Source organism: Toxorhynchites rutilus, chromosome 2 (genome assembly GCF_029784135.1).
Source record: "Toxorhynchites rutilus septentrionalis strain SRP chromosome 2, ASM2978413v1, whole genome shotgun sequence".
Taxonomy (NCBI): domain Eukaryota; kingdom Metazoa; phylum Arthropoda; class Insecta; order Diptera; family Culicidae; genus Toxorhynchites; species Toxorhynchites rutilus.
The window spans coordinates 204,105,444-204,128,200 of NC_073745.1; the positions used below are offsets into that span (position 1 = coordinate 204,105,444).

General features: G+C 39.1%; 1 protein-coding gene across 13 annotated transcripts in view; it reads right to left on the reverse strand.

Moving 5' to 3' along the window:
* Positions 1-22,757, reverse strand: part of LOC129764977 (uncharacterized) — a 273,538-nt gene that overhangs the window by 209,587 nt on the left and 41,194 nt on the right. For 3 of the 13 annotated variants that reach the window (XM_055764691.1, XM_055764688.1, XM_055764687.1), the window contains exon 1: positions 2,909-3,145. The exons of 2 other annotated variants lie outside the window; for them this stretch is intronic. The gene's annotated coding sequence lies outside the window, so the exon portion shown is untranslated. Of the gene's footprint in view, positions 1-2,434; positions 3,152-4,817; positions 4,862-18,075; positions 18,098-18,168; positions 18,202-18,327; positions 18,361-22,757 lie in introns of those variants that run through there. 8 more of the 13 variants (XM_055764693.1, XM_055764681.1, XM_055764682.1 and 5 more) reach the window with 7 other exon arrangements.

A 22,757-nucleotide genomic window follows, 5' to 3' on the forward strand; every position in this document is an offset into this window, starting at 1 on the left:
TGGCCGATGCTACGGCTGCTACTATGCCGGTCTTTCTCGGCTAATTCAGTGATTTTGTCGCAATTTTCGACGACAGGCCTTCCGGAGCGTGGCGCATCTTCGACGACCTCTACACGAAAACGTTGAAACCATCGTTGTGCGGTGGAAATGGAAACTGTATCGGGTCTATAAACTGCACAAATTTTATTGGCAGCTTGAGATGCATTTTTGCCTTTGTCATAGTAGTACTGTAAAATATGTCGGATTTTCTCTTAATTTTTCTCCATATTTGCGACACTATAACTCACGAACGACTTAACCAAACAAAACACTGTCAAGGACTATATTATAGCGCGCAAAAATACCTTTCTAACAAGCTATAGTATGACTCGATACAATGAATACAACTAGAACTACGCGCTTACAACGACACCTCGCGGAAATACCGCAGGACTTGTTTGACAGCCTAATATATCATTGAAAACCGGTGTTTTCGGTTGTGAAATTCAGATGATTTTTCCATTTTTTCTTGTAACCATTGTAACCAAACGTTGTGCTACTATATGAAATTTGGTGGAAAATTCAACCGTTAGTTTAGACCTTGTCAATATTGTACAAAAAATTTGTTTGTGTTGTAATGTCATATGAGAAACTAGCAGTCGATGTAGTTTCTCATATGACAAAAAGAGAAATGAAGTGTTGGGTGTCTGTAATTAATTGTAGCACTAAAAGATGACGTATGAGTCCAAAAGTTTGTTTAAATCTAAATAAAACAGTTAATCGCAGACATCCAGGTTGGTGTTTCACAAAGAGCTATTTTTTCGTAGTCTAGTTTTATTGTATTTATTTAGTAGTAGGAAAAGAAATATATTTATTTACATATTTATTTATTTACTCAGTTATTTATTGATTGATTCATTCATTTATTTATTTATTTATTTATTTATTCAAATATTTATTTACTTTTTAATTCAATTCAAAGTTTATTTACAATTGCTTGTTTTGTTAGTTCAAAGATTTCTTATTTATTTATATAATCATTTATTTATTTTCGCGGAAAGCAAGTGTTAGGTTTAGTTGTCCAGGTATAGCATGCTACCTTAAATGTTTAGATGATAGTCGTGACACCAACCGAAACCAATATATCTAAGTTGTGTGTGTTTGTCGGAGTGATCATCATGTTCTCTGTCGTCGCAGCGAAAGTGGGATGGCTTGGGCGGATTGGAAACGGGCCTGAATGGAAATTTGCCAAAAAAGTTGAATAGGGTCGAGAGCTTCAATTGTTTCAATAAATTGAAGCATTGGAACAAGAGAGAGAAATATTGAAGGAATGATAGCAGAGTTGAAAAATCGGGGAGTCTTTGCAAAAATTAAAAGGAGTACGGACGCAGTTGTGATAGCTGCCGCGATTTTGAAATGTAATCCCGAAACGCAAAAGGGAAGAGATTGTCCGTGCGTGTGAGCTAGCAACCCAAATTTGCTAGTCTTTGCTAGAAAAAGTGGTTCCGGAACCGTGTATGGTAAAAAAATCAATGTAGAGAAATCAAGTTATTTGTTAAGTTTATTTCATGTGTGGCCGTCCAAACCACGGCTTTTTTGTTTTTTTTTTTTGTTAGATTTTGTTTTAAATAGTGTAAATCTTGTTTTCCGCCATCCGATAAGGAGGCCAAAATGATGGAAACAATGCTTTTCCACCATTTTTCCATCATTTTGTTCCGTGTTCCGCGTCGTGAGGGTGTGCTTGAAGTTTTCCCCGATATCCCTCAGCAAACGACCCAAGCTGTATCGAAAGAACCAGCTTAAACAAAAGTAATAACTCTCACGATAAAACCGATATTCCTAGTTCTAGTTTGAAGGGCTTCGTCGGAACAGTGGTGCATCTAAAAGGAAATTCTGTTAAAAAAAAAAAATCGGTGTATGCCATTCCGAAAATTGTGTCAAAAAGAGTACTCGTTGTTCAAAAAAGCTGTTCAAATCGAATGAAAGCATCACAAGTAAAATGGATGCTGTACGAACAGAGCACGACAAACTGATTTATCGACACGACAATGCTCATCAGCATGTTGCAACGCCGGATAAGGAATGGAAACTCTCGTAATTTTTTTTCAAAGAAATTTCATTTTTTTACGAAAATTAAAATGGAATGGAAAAGTCAGCCAAATTCTATAAGCATAACGTTGATTTCGATAAACGAAGGTAGAATGTTTTCCAAAAATTACAAATCGCAACATAAGACAATATGAAGCATTAATTATGAATCATATTATCCACTTAACACTTTTTTTACCTTCATATTCAACATAGTGCTCATGTTCAGAGGGTTTACAATTAGTTTTGTGATATTAAGAAACAATTGAATTCTAAATAAAATGAAATAGTTGTATTCTTCCTTCAATGCAATATATTTATAGGGGCACAGAGTACAGACGAAAATAATTGAATAAATCACACTTACGTTATTTAACTTTTATCGCCAGCCAACGCGTCGTAAATCCTCCGTTCGTATGTATGTGTGGTGTATCGCTTAACGAGGTGTATGTATAGAGTTCCACAATCTCCGTTAATTGGCCTCAACAGTTTCCAGATTTTCCTTCACCCAAGCAAGAACTTTCACCGAAGACACGTAAAACGGGGCATCGACGATGAAAGCTCTTTCCTGCAATTTCAACTTGGAAAGGCACTACTGTTGTTATATCGCACACGAACTTCTAACTCCGTTCACTGGAACTGAATGTTGTCGCATGAAGCGCCGCTGATGTAGCGGAATTCCTTCACAACTTGCCAGAAATAGAAAAACAGCGAGGGAAAATAATTGCACTCTTATGTCGCTCAGGGTTGAAAGCCGCCCTCAGTCCGCTATGCTCACCCACCACCCCTTGGCTTCGGAAAAAATAGCGATGTACGGAAAAGAACTGGTAAAACACTCAACCTTTGGGTGAAAGAAAAAAATACAGAACACTGGAATTCTTCAAACGCTGCGCTGCTTCCGGATTGTATCGCACTGAATTGCACTAGTCATAAAAGACAGGAACACCTTCTGAAACTACTGAGGATTATCGCTGATATATACCATAGATATAACTAACAAAAACTGAAATCGCCTTCAAGCGCTACTATCGAATAGTAAAAACTCTGCGGAGATATCCGGCGAACCGACTTCTTTAGGCAAAAGATGAAATGCAAACTAGCAGCCGCTATTGGTGTTTGTGTAGCGTTGTTGGAGTCCTGTGCACCACCACGACCAATGCTTTCGCCTAGAGTTCGAGGGAAGAGAGAAAATCCGTTGTCGGTGGGGCGCACAGCTTCCTGGCCGAAGGAATCCACTGCGTACATTTTCCCGTGTGCTCTCCAAGATGTGTGACAGATTCCGTGCGCTCTTCTCGCTCACTCGCAAAAGTGAATTTCTTCTCTCACGGATGGACGGACTGAAATCTGTACATGCGCTCTGGTACTTACCCAGGTTAGGCTGATTACTGTTCCACAGTGGAGTGAAAGTTTTTCCGATAAGGTTACCGGGTTTCATTCATGGGGAGCTGATGCAAAGCTGATGATAAGCTGGGAACTCTATACGCGAAATGCCGACAAGGATATCGTACCCACACAAGACGTTTTCGTAAGAAGCTTTCGGAGGGTAAATATTACTCAAATCTGAGAATACTATTGAAGCATCATGCCGCGGGTAACCGTTCCTGGGAGGGGAGGGGTTGTTATCTGTTGTGATGAAAGTATTGGCTTAATACTTTTCGACGAATAAATACAGGGTGCTTTCTGTTATGTTCTGTGGATTAATTATATTAATGGATCGCTAGAAGTCGAATCCAAGGATTCACGTTTCCAGGATTATGAGCCAATGGAATTGTATTATTAGTTTCAGAACCACGAAATTAAATAATGCGGGGCAATAACCGCGATAATTTGGGCAGCGACTGTGAAATAAATTTCATTACCATATAGACGGAACAGGCAGTCTATAATGCAAATGAATTCAGTATGGATCAAACGGTTGAAACGAAGGAGAAACTTGTGAATAGTTTCTATGTATTCAGGGGTGACTGTATTTTTCATAGATTAGGAAACGATTAGAAGGGGGTCTTCTAATTACTATTTCGTCAAATTTTATTACTGAGGGTATTACTACTATAAAATAGAGTTTGCACATATATTGGTTATAGTAAAATTGTAAGGCGGCACTCCTATTATTAGAAAGACATTATTGTTTTCTGATTGTTGAAAATTGTTCTTTAGTTATGAGAATTCACGCATACATGGACTTTAATCAGATTTATATTGACTTTATTTCAGACGCTGAGATTTGAAGTAAATTTACTTCCAGTTATTGGGGAGAATGATTATTTTTAACAATATTATAAATTCAGTGTTCATTCGAATTGATCACAGCCAAAATTATTATTTTATGCTCACAAATATTCTTAAAGGGCAACGGAAAGGGGAAAACCACGTAAAAGGAACAAAAAAAAACAATCTACTGACTATCGAAAATGTGTAAAAAAAACCTGTTGAATTTCATGAATCGAAAATTATTCTCTTTTACCAAGGAAAAAGACTAGCACTATTCAAGTGATTATACAAAAACGAACAGGCAGAGATGATAGTTTGTGCAGTGCAGCAATATTCGTCAGCCTCGCCTGGAGTGAGTGCTGCATCGAACTATTCGCAATGAGGTGTTAACATTCAACCTAGTTCTTTCGCTTGCGATCGTCTACTGAAAGCCCGCTATTACTGCGTAACATGATTGGCAGGTTCATGATAATCAGTTTCAATACGAGCCAGAGCACTTCATTTTTGCACTCCAAGTGGGGAAGATATGGTTTACATACCTAGATTTCACTATCGTTGATGACGTTTACCCCATTTTGATGCTCTGAAATAAAGGAAATGGCAATCGTTTGTTAGAAGGTTGAACGATGTCTACATGTGTTTATGAGTGGCATTCTAGGTTGATATATTTCGGTGTAAGTGAAACAAAGAAAGTTCGTTCCACTTTCGTCTATAAACACATAGATTGCATAGAAAATAATATCCAGTATCGTATTAGGTTGTTCAATAAAGCTCAGATAAATCAATAATGGGGTTTTTCATTTGGGAATGGTGACACTAACAGTAGTCGGATAATCATACCCATACCTCGCATTACGGCCATGATTCGTTCCACGAAACTTGGCCGCAAAGTGAAAAGCCGTATAAGGAATCAATTAGAATGGATCTATTTTTGAAAAAAAAAATTATTTTTGAAGAAGGGGATAGTTAATTTTTCGGACCATCCTAAAATGGGAATGGGCACCTTTAATGAAAACATAAAAAAATCGGGTCTAATATAATATTTTGCGACAAGGAACAAAACTACCACTTTTCACAAAAATTTGAGAACCTCTATATCGGTTTGGCATGGAATGGCTGTATTAGTAGTTTTAGATAATGAAAAACTATGAATCGCCTGATTTGGCGTGGAATTGCTCTATACGAAATATCATCCTACAACCAGCATAAATATTGAGAAAATGTTGAAGAAGGATAACTGAGAGTAAATTCGACAATGTTGCCCACAAGTGCTAGGTTGTCATGGGAACGAATGAATTATGACGACGATGTAGCAATCGTTTATCTCGTCCAGGGCCGTAGAGGGCATTTTCAGAATATCTCTTTCTTCTTTGGGATATTTTATAGTGATACAGCGCGGACTCGATTATAAAGGGTGTGTCACATCAAATTGCATCACGGAAAAAACGCTGTAGAAATTTGCCCAGTAGACCGATCCTTTTGAACATTTTAGACAGTAAAATGAAAACTATTAAACAACTTTTGGCATTTTCTTTTTATTCATACTTCGAGCCTAAGCCCGTATGCTCGCACCTTCCTCTTTACCCCGTCCATAAGGTTCTGTACAACGTCAGGTTGTAGTTTTTTTTGAACAGAAATCCATTTTCTCTTGAAGTCCGCCTCCGATTTGACAACTTTTGGGTACTTCCGGAGGGCCTGCTTCATAATCGTCCAATATTTCTCTATTGGGCGAAGCTCCGGCGCGTTGGGCGGGTTCATTTCCTTTGGCACGAAGGTGACCCCGTTGGCTCAGTACCACTTCAACACGTCCTTTGAATAGTGGCACGAAGCGAGATCCGGCCAGAAGATGGTCGGGCCCTCGTGCTGCTTCAATAGTGGTAGTAAGCGCTTCTGTAGGCACTCCTTAAGGTAAACCTGCCCGTTTACCGTGCCGGTCATCACGAAGGGGGCGCTCTGCTTTCCGCAAGAGCAGATCGCTTGCCACACCATGTACTTTTTGACAAACTTGGATAGTTTCTGCTTGAGAATCTCCTCCGGAACGCTGAATTTGTCCTCTGCGGAGAAGAACAACAGGCCCGGCAGCTGACGAAAGTCCGCTTTGACGTAGGTTTCGTCGTCCATTACCAGGCAATGCGGTTTCGTCAGCATTTCGGTGTACAGCTTCCGGGCTCGCGTCTTCCCCACCATGTTTTGCCTTTCGTCGCGGTTAGGAGCCTTCTGAACCTTGTATGTACGCAGGCCCTCCCGCTGCTTGGTCCGCTGGACGAATGAACATGACAAATTCAGCTTATTGGCGACATCCCGGACCGAACTTCTCGGATCACGTCTAAAGTGCTTAACTACGCGCTTGTTCTCTTTTTCACTGACGGAGCATCCATTTTTGCCGTTCTTCACCTTCCGGTCGATGGTTAGGTTCTCGAAGTATCGTTTTAGTACTTTGATGACCGTGGATTGGACGATTCCCAGCATCTTACCGATGTCCCGATGTGACAACTCCGGATTCTCGAAATGAGTGCACAGGATTAATTCACGATGCTCTTTTTCGTTCGACGACATTTTTCCAAATTTACGAAAAATTGTCAGTGAAGCATGGCCAACGTGATCTATACACTCTTATCTGATTATAAGCGAAAGCTGAAGATATAATTCCTAAAAATTAAATTTCTACAGCGTTTTTTCCGTGATGCAATTTGATGTGACACACCCTTTATATAGTTTTTGATTTCTTTTCACTGTATATAATCAAATCCTGTCTATAATCGAGTCAAAAAAAAATTCTTTTATTTTTTTATTTTCTGCATGTCTTTTTAGATTTTTTGGAAATAAAAAAGGAATTTGATTTTTGATTCATCCCCTTAAAATCAGAAAACACCTTACTCACATGAAAAAAAATTAATTTATCCAGATTCTCTTATGAGGTGATAGATGATCATATTTGATGAAAAAATCCTCCTACGCTTATGTTCGAATTTCAACAATGACAGAGTTATAGAACTTTTTTTGTTGTTCCGGACTCTGTTGCCTCAAACTGGCTCTACATTAAAAAGAATGCTATAGAAGACGATTCTGAAGCTTTCATTTGAAAGATGAGAAAATTTAGTACAGGATGAAGTAGAGGAACAACTAAATTAGTGGTTTTCAATAACATTTTGGAAGTGAAAAACTTAAAAGATTTAATGTGTTATTAATAATTTTCTCCTAAAAAATTGTATTAAACTAGATTGTATCTATCAATTAAATTGAAGTACTTTAACCGCTCTACAATTTGTTCTTTGACCCCCAACTTCTATCTATGGCTGCAATATCGATACAAACAATTCCTGGTGAAACATCAGGCAAAATCTTCAAAAATCACGATTTTTAACCCACTGCACATGTAATAGCCACTAAAACTTCACCTTAACGTTGAAAGGTTACATTTTTGACGTAGGATTACGTCTTTCGGGAATATATTGGGGTACAAATTGAAAATCGGAAATCGAGTACGTCGTGAAAATTGTCCAATTTCAAACGTTTATTGCTCAGTCATTTCATGATGGATTGATGAAATTTTTGCGTCAATCGATTTCGGCACGCCATAACATTTTTTTATATTGAAGAAAATAATATATGTCATGAAACTAACTATCAAACAATTGAAAAATCTCAACCCCTATCTTAACGGAAATACCCACTTCTGATTAGTCGAAATTGACGACACATGCGGCGGGTCCCTAACAGAGACATCGTAACCAAAATGCCTGGGGGAAATCGGCATTGCAAATACATACACAGTAGGGGGAGCTTTTGTTCCTACCGAAATGTGTTCCCTAACAGAGACATCAAAACCAAGCTGCCTGGGGGAAATCGACATTGCAAATACATGAAAGAGGAAGAACTTTTGTTCCTACCGAAATGTGTTCCCTAACCGGAACATCAAAACCAAGCTGCCTGGGGGAAATCGACATTGCAAATATATACAAGTCGGGGGTATTTTTGTATTGCAAGTAAGGTGGGTGATACGATTAATTCTAGCAAATAAAATTTAAATTTGGATCTTTAATGTTGGTTGCTTCGTGAAATTTCATATCAATGACCAATCGTGTATTGTGAAAAATTTAGCACAAGTGTAAGTGTAAAATTTGACATGGACACCAAGGTGTGTTCCCGCTTGTTGTGTTCATTTTCACCCAACGAAAGTTTATACGGCGAGAATAATTGGAAAAGTGATTTCCCATATGCTCTACATATAGTATTAGGTGTTGTTAGTCCAGTTAAAATTCGCATTGGGTTGAATAAACGCTCAGAAAGTAAAAATTATAAAAAAATTACCTTTTCCATTTCAAATATGTTATATGTTAATGTTAATATATAAGTAACATGTTTTCTCTGATGAGAAATATTGATAATTGTGTTCGGTATTGGTAATTATCCTATATTACATTGGTGAGTTTTTTTTTTCTTTATTTCATCCATACATATCACAGGAGGCATCTCGTCTAGGATCACCGAGGGCGGTTTTCATCATATCTCGTTCCTTCAGCATCTGTTATCTGATACGCACCATTCAACCACTGTTCACCATCCTTCTGTCATCATCATTCGGTAAACACTGGTGGAGTGAACAAACAATACCCAACAACCAAACAAAACGGCCCTTTTCAGGGCCACCAAATCATTATCAAATAGTTTAACGATGTAATTCTTCAAACATATCCAAAATCAACAGATAGCCTAACGGAATCCTTACGTCAACTATGCGGTCGTGTCTCGGACACAACTCTCCTGTGACTTTTTTTTCTGAAATAAGCCATATTTGAAATATGAAAAAAAAAATTTTTTTTTCCAAACTGTATATAATCGAGTCCAAAATTGTATATAATCGAATCACATATAATCGAGTCTGTATATAATCGAGTCCGACCTGTATATACCATGTGTACCATGCAACGACTAATCACCATCTGCTATCATCGCTCGATGGTACAACTGGTGGAGTGAATAAACAGTAACCAACAATCCAACTGAACGGCTCTTTTCAGTGCCACCAAATCATTGTTGGATAATGGATTTTTTTAAACATATCCAAAATCAATATGTAACAAAAAATACTAAGGCTACGGTGACATTGGATCGGAGTACATACGAAAATTTAATTGTACAATAACTGACGTGAAGAAACAAAATATTCTGGTCGCACAACACAAACACAATTCTATGTAGTTGTTTACTTCTCAAAACGCGTTCACATTATGTCAAATGATGCCGATTGGTCTGTACCAGTGAGCAGTGAGCGCTCAACTTCCATGCAGAACAAACGCGTTTTGATATCGTTCCGTGGAAGTCGAACACAAGCTAATATTACCAGTTTTATCGAGATTATCTTATCACATACGCTTTCCGCTCTTCGCTGAGCCGTTCCGTGTCGCTGCGCGTCCAAACGACTTCGCGATGGGCCGCCGGGAAAACACGTTTCGAATCGACTTTTCGAATATACCGAAAAAACCCGACAATGTGAAAATCCACCAATTTTGTGCGACCATCTTGGGATTGAAACAGAGCGATGTTCTGCGTATCCAGAATAGCCGAACTCTTGGCGTTACTTTCGTCAAAGTCATTGACCTATCGTTAGCGCAAAGAATCTGCGAAGAGCACGACAACAAACATGAAATCACAGTCGAGGGGAAAAATTATCCGTAGAGGATCACACTTGAAGAGGGAGCAGTGGAGGTGAAACTCTACGATTTGTCCGAGGATGTGTCAGACGAAAATATTTCCGATGTACTCACTAGATATGGTGACGTAATTTCCATTCGAGAGCAGCTCAACGGAGCCGACGTTGTCTTCTCCGGCACCCCGACTGGTATAAAAATCGTAAAAATGATTGTTAAGCAAAACATTGAGTCGTGGATCACCATCGATGGAGAGATGACACAGGTGTCTTATTTTGGACAACGGCAAACTTGCCGACATTGCCGCGAGTATATTCACATCGGAGCTACTTGTGTGCAAAACAAAAAGTTACTCGTGCAAAAGTCGTACGCCGATGCTGCAAAGCAGATGGGTACCGCACCGATGCCGCCGAAGAAAACGAACCAAACCAACAAAAACACGATCCAAATTGCTCCCAGAACAGAAAAAACAAATACAAACTTGGTCAAGTCCGTAAGCATGCTGCCGCCGAAAAGTGGTTCTCAACAACAGCTGGGACCACCACCGGCGCGCACCGAACAAAATTTTCCTGCGTTACCCTCTACCTCGGGTTCGACTCAACCATCGGGCAGTGGGTCGTTGACCGACACAACAGGTCAATTACCCCCTGTTAACAGTGGAGTATATTCGCTTAGTAAGCGATCGATCGTGAGTTCAAAACTCAGGGCCCTCATTGACCATCTTTGTGTTGTTACAGAATAGCTACGTCCACGCAACAATCATCAGCGATGGAGATCGATCCACGGTCGAAATAAGATCGATTCATCCATACAACTGCTCTGCTCTGCCAGACACATCGGGCTGCTGTTCTATAAATAACTCAACAATGATCAATCAACTGTCTCCGCTGTCCGGTGGTCCAACTGGATAATGGAAGAACAGAAAGAATACTCTTACGTCTAAATGGCTACTGTGTGAATGTACCATATGTAATGGTATAGAAGGAATACTGGCGAATGGCAACTGTGTAATGTGCTATGTATAGATATGATAACCATGTGACATGTACACGATTAAAATTCGGCTCTGTTACAGCTAAAATGCTAATGAGCCTTAAATAAATAAATGGGGAAAAAAAACAGTGGAGTAGCTCGCAAAACTGTTAACAGTAAGTCCGATGGGAACGATACCGATTCTTCAGTTGGTTCATCTCGTTCTACGAGACATCTCCGCGTTCGCCCACCAGGCAAGAAGGCCCGCGTGGAGGATGAAGACGACAAGCGAGAGGGAGGTAATATTCTGTCCTAATGGCTGAATTCTCCAGTTATAAGATTGCCACGATCAACATAAATACGATAACCAACGCTACGAAGATTGACGCACTTCAGAATTTTGTCCGAACGATGGATCTTGACATCGTATTTCTACAAGAAGTAGAAAACGAGCAGTTGTCTCTCCCTAACTTTAACGTCGTCTGCAACGTGGATCATGCACGAAGGGGAACGGCAATAGCGCTAAGGGAACATATCCAATTCTCACACGTTGAAAAGAGCCTGGATGGCCGTCTCATCGCATTACAAATACAAAACACCACTCTCTGCAACGTCTACGCACCTTCGGGTACAGCTTTACGCCGGGAGAGAGAAAGATTTTTCAACGGTACCATCGCATACTATCTTCGCCACAATACACAACACGTCATTCTCGCTGGAGACATCAATTGTGTGCTACGCTCGAGCGACTCAACGAGTGCCAACTCAAGTCCGGCACTGCAAGCGACAGTACAGCAACTTCAGCTTCACGATTTGTGGCTAAAGCTGTATCCTAATACTAAAGCGCCCACGTACATTACACACAATGCGGCATCTAGGCTCGATTGCATATATGTAAGCGCGGGTCTGTGTGGGCAACTTCGGAGTGCTGCAACACATGTATGCTCCTTCACAGACCACAAAGCGCTAACAGCCCGTATTTGTCTTCTCCATCTCGGTCGCGAATAAGGGCACGGGTTTTGGTGTCTCCGCCCGCATCTTCTAACGGTAGAAAACAAACAAGAATTTAAAATTCGATGGCAGTTTTGGGCTCGACAGCGGAGAAATTTCCCCAGCTGGATTACTTGGTGGTTATCGTTCGCGAAACCAAAAATAAAATCCTTTTTTAGATGGAAGTCTAGAGAAAAATTCAACGTCTTCAACGCCGAACATCAACGACTTTATGAACAACTACGAGTCGCGTATGACGGGTATTACAGAAATCCCGGCATGCTGTTGACAATTAACCGTGTCAAAGCGCAAATGCTATCATTGCAGCGAAAGTTTGCAAAAATTTTCATTCGTATCAACGAGACACTCGTAGCAGGGGAGAGCTTATCTACTTTTCAATTAGGCGATAGAAGACGGAAAAGAACAAATGTGACAGAACTGCAGAACGAGCAAGGAGAACAAATCTTGGACTCTAACGAAATTGAGCAACACATGTTTCGCTACTTCGTTAACCTGTACGCGGCGGAAGAAACGATGCTAATTCCAGAAGAAAACTTCGAATGCGAGAGAGCAATCCCCGAGAACGACGACGTAAACACAACACTGATGGAAGAGATCACCATCAATGAGATAGAACACGCCATCCGTACATCGCAAAAACGAAAATCACCGGGTGCTGATGGGCTACCGGTAGAGTTCTACCAGCAAACTTTCGACATAATATACAGAGAACTTTACTTCGTAATTAATGAAGCGAGAAGCAGTGAGCTCCCCTTAGGGTTCACCGATGGCACTATAGTGTTAGTGAAAAAGAAAGGTGGCGATAAAACAGCGAGATCATATCGTCCGATCACCCTGCTCAACGTAGATTATAAGATTCTGAGCAGAGTAATGAAAGCCCGTCTAGAGCTTTTACTCCGGACTCATCGTGTGCTGAGCGAAGCGCAGAAATGTTCAAACTCCGACCGGACCATCTATCAAGCATCGCTCACGTTGAAAGATCGTGTAGCCCGAATGATAGCGAGAAAGCAAAAAGGAAAATTAATCTCTTTCGACTTGGAGCACGCGTTTGATCGGGTCTCCCATGAGCTCCTGCATCGGACCCTACTATCTCTGGGGATTAATCCCAGTTTCGTTAGCTGGATCTCAAGAGTTGAAGATACCTCTTCGTGACGGCTGCTCATGAATGGACGCCTGTCACAACCGATCCGCATAGAACGGTATGTACGTCAGGGAGATCCGTTATCTATGCTGCTCTTCGTGGTCTATCTGCATCCACTACTCACACGGCTGGAGAGCATATGTGATGGCGATGTTTGCGTTGCATACGCTGATGATATTACGGCGATTGTAACTACAAAACCAACGATAGAACGTATGTTTAAACTTTTTGACGAATTCGAAATTATAGCGGGGGCAAAGCTAAATCGAAATAAGACAGTGGCAATAGATGTTGGTTTCATCGATGGGGAGCCACTGACCATACCAGGACTACAGACAGCAGAGAAAGTTTTTTTTTTTTTTTTTATCTTCGCTTATTTTTCGTCGGCCTATTTCCGCCACTTTAGTGCCAATCACCGACATCAGGGAGGCGACTCCACCTGTTCCTACCTATCAGACTCAACAACTCATGAGCCGGGCCAACTTCTTTTACTTCCCCTCCGAAGGAAGACGTAACCAGAGATTTTTCGCCTCAGAAAATCCCAACGACGCCAGCTGCAGAGAAAGTTAAAGTACTAGGTATTATTTTTGCCAATTCATTGCGGATGATGGCAAAATTAAATTGGGACAGTTTATTGTCCAGAATCACACAGATGATATGGATGCATAACATGCGATCCTTAAACTTGCAGCAGAAAGTGATACTGCTAAACACTTTTATCACAGCGAAGGCGTGGTACATCGCATCTATTTATACCACCACAAAGCTTTCATACTGCGAAATTGACTGCGATGATGGGGAGTTTTTTATTTCGTGGATTGCCAGCACGTATCCCAATGCAACAATTGGCGCGCAGCAAAGAGCAAGGCGGACTGAAGCTGCAACTACCGGCGATTAAAAGCAAAGCGCTACTCGTCAATCGTCGCCTTAGAGAAAGAACATCCATGCCGTTTTATCAATCCACTATTATCAACAATATTACTCCTTCAGCAGAATTCCCGTGTTTAAAATTAATGTGTCAACAAATTCTTTTGTTACCGCAACACTTACTACAGAATCCTACCAACGATGAAATACAAAGGCTATATTTGGAACAATTTGAACTGCCAAGAGTGGAACGGAACCACCCGGGTCTAAACTGGAAGCAAATTTGGTTAAATATTTCAACGAGAAAACTGTCATCGAACCAGCGCAGTCATCTGTATTATTTGGTGAATGAGAAGACTGCGCATCGAAAGTTATTGAACACCATCGGGCGTGCAAGTGGCCCAAATTGTGAGCGCAGCATCGCGACCGTTGAGACGTTGAAGCACAAGTTCAGCGAGTGCCCTCGAGTAGCTGCGGCATGGATGCACATGCAACGAAAATGTACTACGACACTCGGCGGATGGCAAAGACTAACTTTTGACGATCTTTTGCGACCGGTACTGAGCAACATTGCATCAGCAATGAAAGCTGAATTATTGAAATTATTCATACAGTATACGAACTACATCAATAATAATAATGATAGTGTAATCGATGTGAGTGAGCTTGAATTCATTTTTAATTGTAATGAATATTGACCTGTGATGTAAATACTATAAATAAACAATATTTTATTAATATAAAAAAAAATCAGTATAAAAGCAATTTGAGAGAGCGAAATAAAAGCCATTTTACAAATAAGCACACATTAACCCTACAGCGACGGGTGCTGTGTAAATATGGCGGTCACTTGGTGCATTATAGCGGCTGACACTCAATTCGACTGTTCCATATAAATTTGAGAAATCAAATACATAATGTGCTGCGTTTGCGTCAATGCAATTCAACGTATACAACGTACAGTGATAGGCATAAAAAACCACCTTGGATGTTTAGAAACTTTTCTCAATTTCTGGACTATTCTATCCAAAACTACTACCGTAATTTTATTGAATGGTTTGTTGACTACTGAGTAATTCACAAGTTTTGCAATTTTTGTTAGATTTTGTTTACTCTCTTACATAACTTCTATAATGAGTACAAATATGCGTTGACAAAAATAAAAGCCTATCCCCAAAAAAATAATATTAAAATCACTCAAAGCCTGACGTTTCTTCATATTATTGTTGTTGTATTGTTAGCAATCGTTATTGAAGTGATGTAAACAAGGTATTGTTTACATTTTTTTTTAAACAGTATTAGATAACAATTTTATCAATTTTGTTTGAATAAAAAACAATTTTGTTAAGTAAAAATAGCAATTTCACGACCTTTTATTATAGAAACAATAGGTTCCAATGCATTTTCATCATATTTAGCTGCTTTCAATTCATAAAACTTAAACCAAACATTTTTTTTTTGCAAAATAAAAATAGAAAACAAGTATTAAAGCCCGAGTTCGAGACATAACACATCACACAATAGAAGCAAAAAGTTAAAGCATCAATATTCAGTGTGGCCTTCTGAAGCCGATATCCTCTAATGACTTGTTGACATACTGTTTGGGCTATCGACCAAGTACTGGAGGTGCAGAGTGTCGATTTCGCTCTACGCCTCCTGGAGAGCCGTGAAATAAGCGTCCTTATTAGTGACACCATCTTTCACCATCTTTGTCTTTAAAGATGTCAATGTAGACATCTACTGTCACATTTACCCGAATGTAACACATACCCGAATGACATTCACTCAAATGTAACAAACACCAGAATGCAACATTCACACGAATAAAGCCGAATGCAACAAATACCCGAATGCAACATTTACTCGAATGTAACCTCTGTCCGAATGAAGAAGGAATAATTCAGATTCATCATCAGATCATTTTTTCGGATTTCCTGTTGATAAATTAGATTAAATCAAAATAAAATGAGAGACCCTAAAAAATACGAACTAAAATGAATAATTATAATGATTCGAAAATAATGCTGGAGGCTTTGCTGTGACATTTTTAGAAATTAGTGTAGACACAATTAACATGCCGTCTTCATTCTTTATCGTGTTGCTTCTAAGGCTGAGAGATCATTTAGAATTGAACACGGGTTATGAAATATTTCGAAAATTAAGCAGCTAATTTTAACATAAATATTAAGCTGTCAAACAAGTCCTGCGGTATTTCCGCGAGGTGTCGTTGTAAGCGCGTAGTTCTAGTTGTATTCATTGTATCGAGTCATACTATAGCTTGTTGGAAAGGTATTTTTGCGCTATAATATAGTTCTTGACAGTGTTTTGTTTGGTTAAGTCGATCGTGAGTTATAGTGTCGCAAATATGGAGCAAAATAAAGAGAAAATCCGAAATATTTTACAGTACTACTATGACAAAGGCAAAAATGCATCTCAAGCTGCCAATAAAATTTTTGCAGTTTATGGACCCGATACAGTTTCCATTTCCACCGCACAACGATGGTTTCAAGATGCGCCACGCTCCGGAAGGCCTGTCGTCGAAAATTGCGACAAAATCGTTGAATTAGCCGAGAAAGATCGGCATAGTAGCAGCCGTAGCATCGGCCAAGAGCTGGGGATAAGTCATCAAACCGTTATTAACCATTTGAAGAAGCTTGGATTCACAAAGAAGCTCGATGAATGGGTGCCACAAACGTTGACGCAAAAACAAACATCTTTGACCGTATCGACGCATGTGAATCGCTGCTGAATCGCAACAAAATCGACCCGTTTCTGAAGCGGATGGTGACTGGCGATGAAAAGTGGGTCACTTACGACAACGTGAAGCGCAAACGGTCGTGGTCAAAGCCCGCCGAAGCGGCTCAGACGGTGGCCAAGCCCTCATTAACGGCCAGGAAGGTTCTGCTGTGTGTTTGGTGGGATTGTCAAGGAATAATCTATTATGAGCTGCTTGCCTATGGTCAAACGCTCAATTCGGACCTGTACTGCCAACAACTGGACCGCTTGAAGGTAGCACTCATGAAGAAGAGGCCATCTTTGATAAACAGAGGCCGCATTGTCTTCCATCAGGACAACGCCAGGCCACACACTTCTTTGGTGACGCGCCAGAAGCTCCGGGAGCTCGGATGGGAGGTTCTTTTGCATCCGCCGTATAGTCCGGACCTTGAACCAAGTGACTACCACCTGTTTTTGTCCATGGCGAACGAGCTAGGTAGTCAGAAGTTAGCCACAAAAGAGGCCTGTGAAAATTGGCTATCCGAGCTTTTTGCCAATAAGGAAGCGAGCTTCTGTAACAGGGGTATTATGATGTTGGCATCTCGTTGGGAACAAGTCATCGAACAAAACGGCGCATATTTGACTTAAAACAGATGATTGTAACTAATTTTATGAACAAATGAAAATTCAAAAAAAATACCGCAGGACTTTTTTGACAGCCTAATATTATAAAGTATAAATGCTTTGAAAATGTGAAAAGAATTTGAGAAAATAAGAGGTTCTTACGTATTAACGCCAACACAGCGCAATTATTATTTTGAATTTATTTTGTCGTAATGAAATTTATTCTGATGTCAATGTAACGAGGGCGAAGTCGATATTTAACGAGGATACGGAACCGAGTCAGCCGCCAACCCACCGTCGGAAGCGGTGGCGTCTCACAAGCAAACCTGTGTTCCACCGATTGCCTGGTTAATTTGAAACATAGGAGACGATCCTTTAGATATGCTCGGTCGAACCTAACTCCTATGCTTCAAACTAATTGGGCAATCGTTGGAATACAGATTCGCTTGCGAGAGACCGCCACTTCTGCGGCTTGGGCCGCCACGCTTCCTTATTTCCGTAAGATTGGGACTTCGTCCCCATAAAGTTGATCTTAGATTAGTTTTAAAAATGAAAATCTCATAATAAAAATTGCACTGCGATGGCGTTAACATGTAAGTACTAAAAAAAATACGAAAGTACTAGAAAAATGTCTACTTCCTTCAAATGTGTTGAAATATCGAAATTCTCTATGTGGTATACCTATCTCTCTCTCTCTCTCTCTCTCTCTCTCTCTCTCTCTCTCTCTCTATATATATATATATATATATATATATATATATATATATATATATATATATATATATATATATATATATATATATATATATAATATACCATAAAAGATGAACAACTGAGACGGCTGTAGTACCGGATAGTAACCCCCGAGAGCCGCCGTGACGGAGTGCGCGTCATGTTGGAGGGCACTACCTAATCGGTACACGTCTCGACAGGTAACCGGATACTGCCGTGGAGAACAGCAAAAATGTCTGCCTCGTAACGCCTGATCGTGGCCTGGATGGAGAAACACTGCGAACGTTTCGAAGGAGCGAGCATCAAGGATGAAGCCATGATCAAAATGGTGCATACCCCACCAGAGTAGCTGTGACGGAGTGCGCGTCATGTTGGCGGGCACTACCTAATCGGCGCTCCGCTGGGAACAGAAATCCTGCGAGGGTGACTGTGACGGGGCGCGCGTCAAGTTGGAGGGCAATCCCTAATCGGTACACGTCTCGACGGGTAAGTGGATGCCAGCGAAGAGGACGTAAGCGCAGCGAACTGAAAAGCGGATAGAGAGGAAAAAATATTGAGAAAAGGGAAGGACAACGCTAGTCAGCGTTGAAAACTCGAAGAGTGCATGAGCACAGCCACCCCCTGAAGTAGTCGCGTAGATGTGGTCCCAGGGGGAATAAGACAACGAGTAGAGGGCTTGGTTTTTGTAGGTGCGATCCCAACTCGACGTCTGGGTTAACCCTTCCCAGATAAGGCTGGTAGAGCGTTCCTCACCCCTATATAAAAAAAAAAAAAAATATATATATATATATATATGGACGCATATATATATTATATAGATATATATTATATATATATATATATATATATATATATATCTATATATATTATATATATATATATATATCTATATATTATATATATATATATATATATATATATATATATATATATATATATATATATATATATATATATATATATATATATATATATATATATGTTGTGTTCGTTTGTGTACACGTCAAAAACTCGAAAAGTACTAAACCGATTGAGCTCAAAGCTGGACACTATTTACATTTCACTCCGAGGAATGTTGTTACGGCATACAAAATTGAAAAAATTGGAGGAAAATGATCTTTTATATAGCCACAGTACGTTTCTGAAATTAAGCCTCTCATGAAAATCGACCATTTCGTATGAAATATGAATTCTATGTGATGGAAACATCTTTTTCCCAAGTGTTTGACAAAATCGTTAACTGAAATTGTGTTTCGGAATGATTTAAAATTTATCGATTTCCCTCATCTATCTCTATATATACAAAAATGTTCTGTTCGTTTGTATATGCGTCAAAAACTCGAAAAGTAATAAAACAATGAAAAATTCAACTCAACCATGGAACCACAATGTGCCACAGCAAAGCGTGGCAGGGTACAGCTAGTAATTTATAAAATAATATATAAGAATGTACCGCCACTTCGATCCGTTACCCGATATCCGATATATATCCGATATATAATGCAACAAGCGATAAACAACTGTTACAGAAAAGCAACAATAGAACGAATGAAACGCAGAATGCCAATTGGTGTCAGAGTGCGAGGAGATTTTAAAAGTTCAAATGCTTAGTTCGAGTAAGAAAAAATGAAATACTAGAATATTTTTTGAATTTGTAGTATTATCCCCAAAGTTTCAACGAAAGAGATTTTATTAGAACTATGTGCAGATTGATGATCAATCATTCCGCTTTAAATGCGCATCCCTTTCGCATAGATCTTGGTACTAACAATTTATGAAATTGTGGTCAAGGATATTATGACATCGAGCACGTTATTTGGTATGTAATGAATGTTGCAATGAAAGAATCAAACTGGTTGCCGATTTAGAGGCACGAGGAATACACTCACGCATGTCAGCTCGCAATATCTTAGCTACTTGCGACCTTAATTTTATGTTACCCATATATGTACTCCTGAGAAGCGCTAATGTTATTATTTAGGTCGGTTGTCTTACCCCCAATTGTCCATTCTCCCTTCCTTTCCTATTACATAAGCAGAACTAAGTACCCGTTGAGATCAGATCATTACAGGAGCTATAAACATAGCACCTGTTAAGACCCACCACAAGCGCTGTTCCAGACAATAAATTATATATTTTTTTTATGAAATATTGTTCTGTAGTTTTAACTAACTAGACTTAAGTTAATAATTATGTAGTTTATTTATTTATAAATCAACAGGTATAACTATTGTAACCCTAATGACGATAATTAAAACCTAAATACTCATACATTAAAACACTAATACACTAACACGAGAATTCGTAAGTGTGGAGGTAAAACGTGTTTTTAGTGACGCGCGGGACAAACCAAAATCGAACACAGAGCTGCAGCGGTTAAATTCACCGCATATGCTCGACATCGGTTCATTGTAACCGCAGTTATAATATATTGAAATAGTTAAAAAAAATCCTGTAGATGACGGCTCTTCATTCACTTGAGCATAAATAAATAAATAAAAGAAAAAAAACATTCATAACAAAATTTTAATTTTTTTTTCGAATATTTCTTTCATTTTTATTCGAGATTGTTTATCATTCGGGTGAATGTTCTATCCATATAAATGATATTCGAGTGACCTTGTTTCTCGTAAATGCTCTACATTTTAGTTGTGTTATAATACTGTTCTTTTATCTTCTTCCAACGCATTATCTCTCTTTTTTTCAGTTTTTTTAACAAAATTCGATACCTCATTCTATGATTTGTATTGGCTACGTACGCACAGTTGTCCCTCAGAAACTCTAGGTGGCATTAAATAGAAAAATAAACAACAATGCCTAACCGAATGAATAGTCTAGTTTTGTTCTATAACCTTCAAGGCATCTAGTATCACATATGGCAACAGTGTTCGTGACGATTTTTGTTGCGATAACGACGTGGCAACGTAGTGTTTGATGCAGTGAATCAGTGTAGCGATAAACACGCATGTTTTGTAAATTTAGCACAAGTGCTACAAAATACGTTAAAAAATAATGTGATGGTGTTCTGGATAGAGAATTTTATGCTGATTTAGAATTTGTATTCCGATTTTAGTTTAAAAAATTTTGAAGCTGTGAAATAAGTGTTTGAAGGTAAGTATATTTTACATTGAATTTATACAAAAGTTGACCTACAAAAAATCCTCCAAAAAACCTCCCAAGTTTTTTATAGCGAAATGTCTTCCTTAGGGTCCCCTCTAGACTTTCCCTTTATGACTTCCGCCCGCAACCGACCGCTTTGCGAAAAAATGCCAAAAATATTTTGATACCCCACACTGGTTTTTTCGATTTTTAAAAAAAAAATATCCCCTCCCGTTGCACCCCCTTTTGGGTTTTGGGTAAGAAGAATATTGAAAACGTTTTCAGGAAAATTTGGAAGTTTGAAAACATATATTTAGACACCCCACACGTGTTTTTTCCGAAAATTTCAAATTTTACCCCCTCCCCCAGCCCTTGTTTTGGAGTTCATAACCAAAATGACTCAAAAATAGATTCAGCACCTTCGAAAAGCCCCGTACACCAAATTTCAAGGCATTTCCATTCATTTTTCTATTTAATGTCATCTAGAATTTCTGAGGGACCACTGTGCGTACGTACTTTCTAATAAAATATAGCTGTAAGAAGTACGTTTGGATAAATACTACTTTCGGGTAATTGTTGCATTCGGGTATCTGACCCATTCGGGTATTTGTTACATTCATGTGACTGGAATTCGGATAATTGTCTTTCAGGTAAATGTGACACCATCAAGTAGGTGGATGTATTACGGCGACTATATAAAAGTTTATCGATCGGAAAGGAAGGATATGGAACATCATTAAACGTTGGCATTGGCGTTTCTGAGGAACATGTATAAATGAAGCATAAGATCAGGATCACGGCTACCTGAAATGTCCCGGTCGGGGATATTGGATTGTCTGCCTTGTGCTCTCAATGCTCTGGAAAGCTGAGAGCGAGCAACTAAAATATATAATACTAGCTGACCCGGCAAACTTCGTCCCGCCCGAAATTAGTTTTTCGTTATCACATCCTCGCTTTCTTACTAAGCGCACGTTCATGGGTCCAATCGCAGAACTGTTCTGTGATTGATCTTCTAATCTACTCTTTGAAATTATTTTTTATTATAAAATTTCAGTAATTCTACCAAAACTCGACATTATAATATGAGATTAATTTCAGACACAATTCTCGTGCAAGATTTTCCATCAACTTGCAGATAACATGTTTCTCCGATACATGGAATAAATGTTTTATACAGAAAATATGATAAAATGAAGACAGCCCTAAATCGGACAATTCCTTTCTTGAGTTTTGTTCTTACCAACACATTCGGCGATCCATTTTTGTTTATATAGATAGAAGAAGATATAGGAGTGCCTTTTATGACATTCAAATCCATTTCCACTTTCGAACGAAGATCAATTTCGTTACCGCAAACATCAAATGGACATCGCTTGGCAATATGTAATTGTAGAACACATGTGAATTGATTTTTTTTTCAATGTTCCCGTTTTCCTTCAGAGTTTTCCGAAAATTTTCAATTGTCATGTTATCATGTTGTCACAGAAATCCATTTTTATATAAATAATTTTTGAAAACATATACAATTCGCGATACTTTTTGAATAGACCTTGTACAATTTAACTCATATTTTTAGAAGAATAAAGAAATAAATAGTTCGATCTGAAAAAGTGACATGAAATTTTCCGAAAAAAGATTCTCAAAAATGAAGGCTACAACGCCTCTCA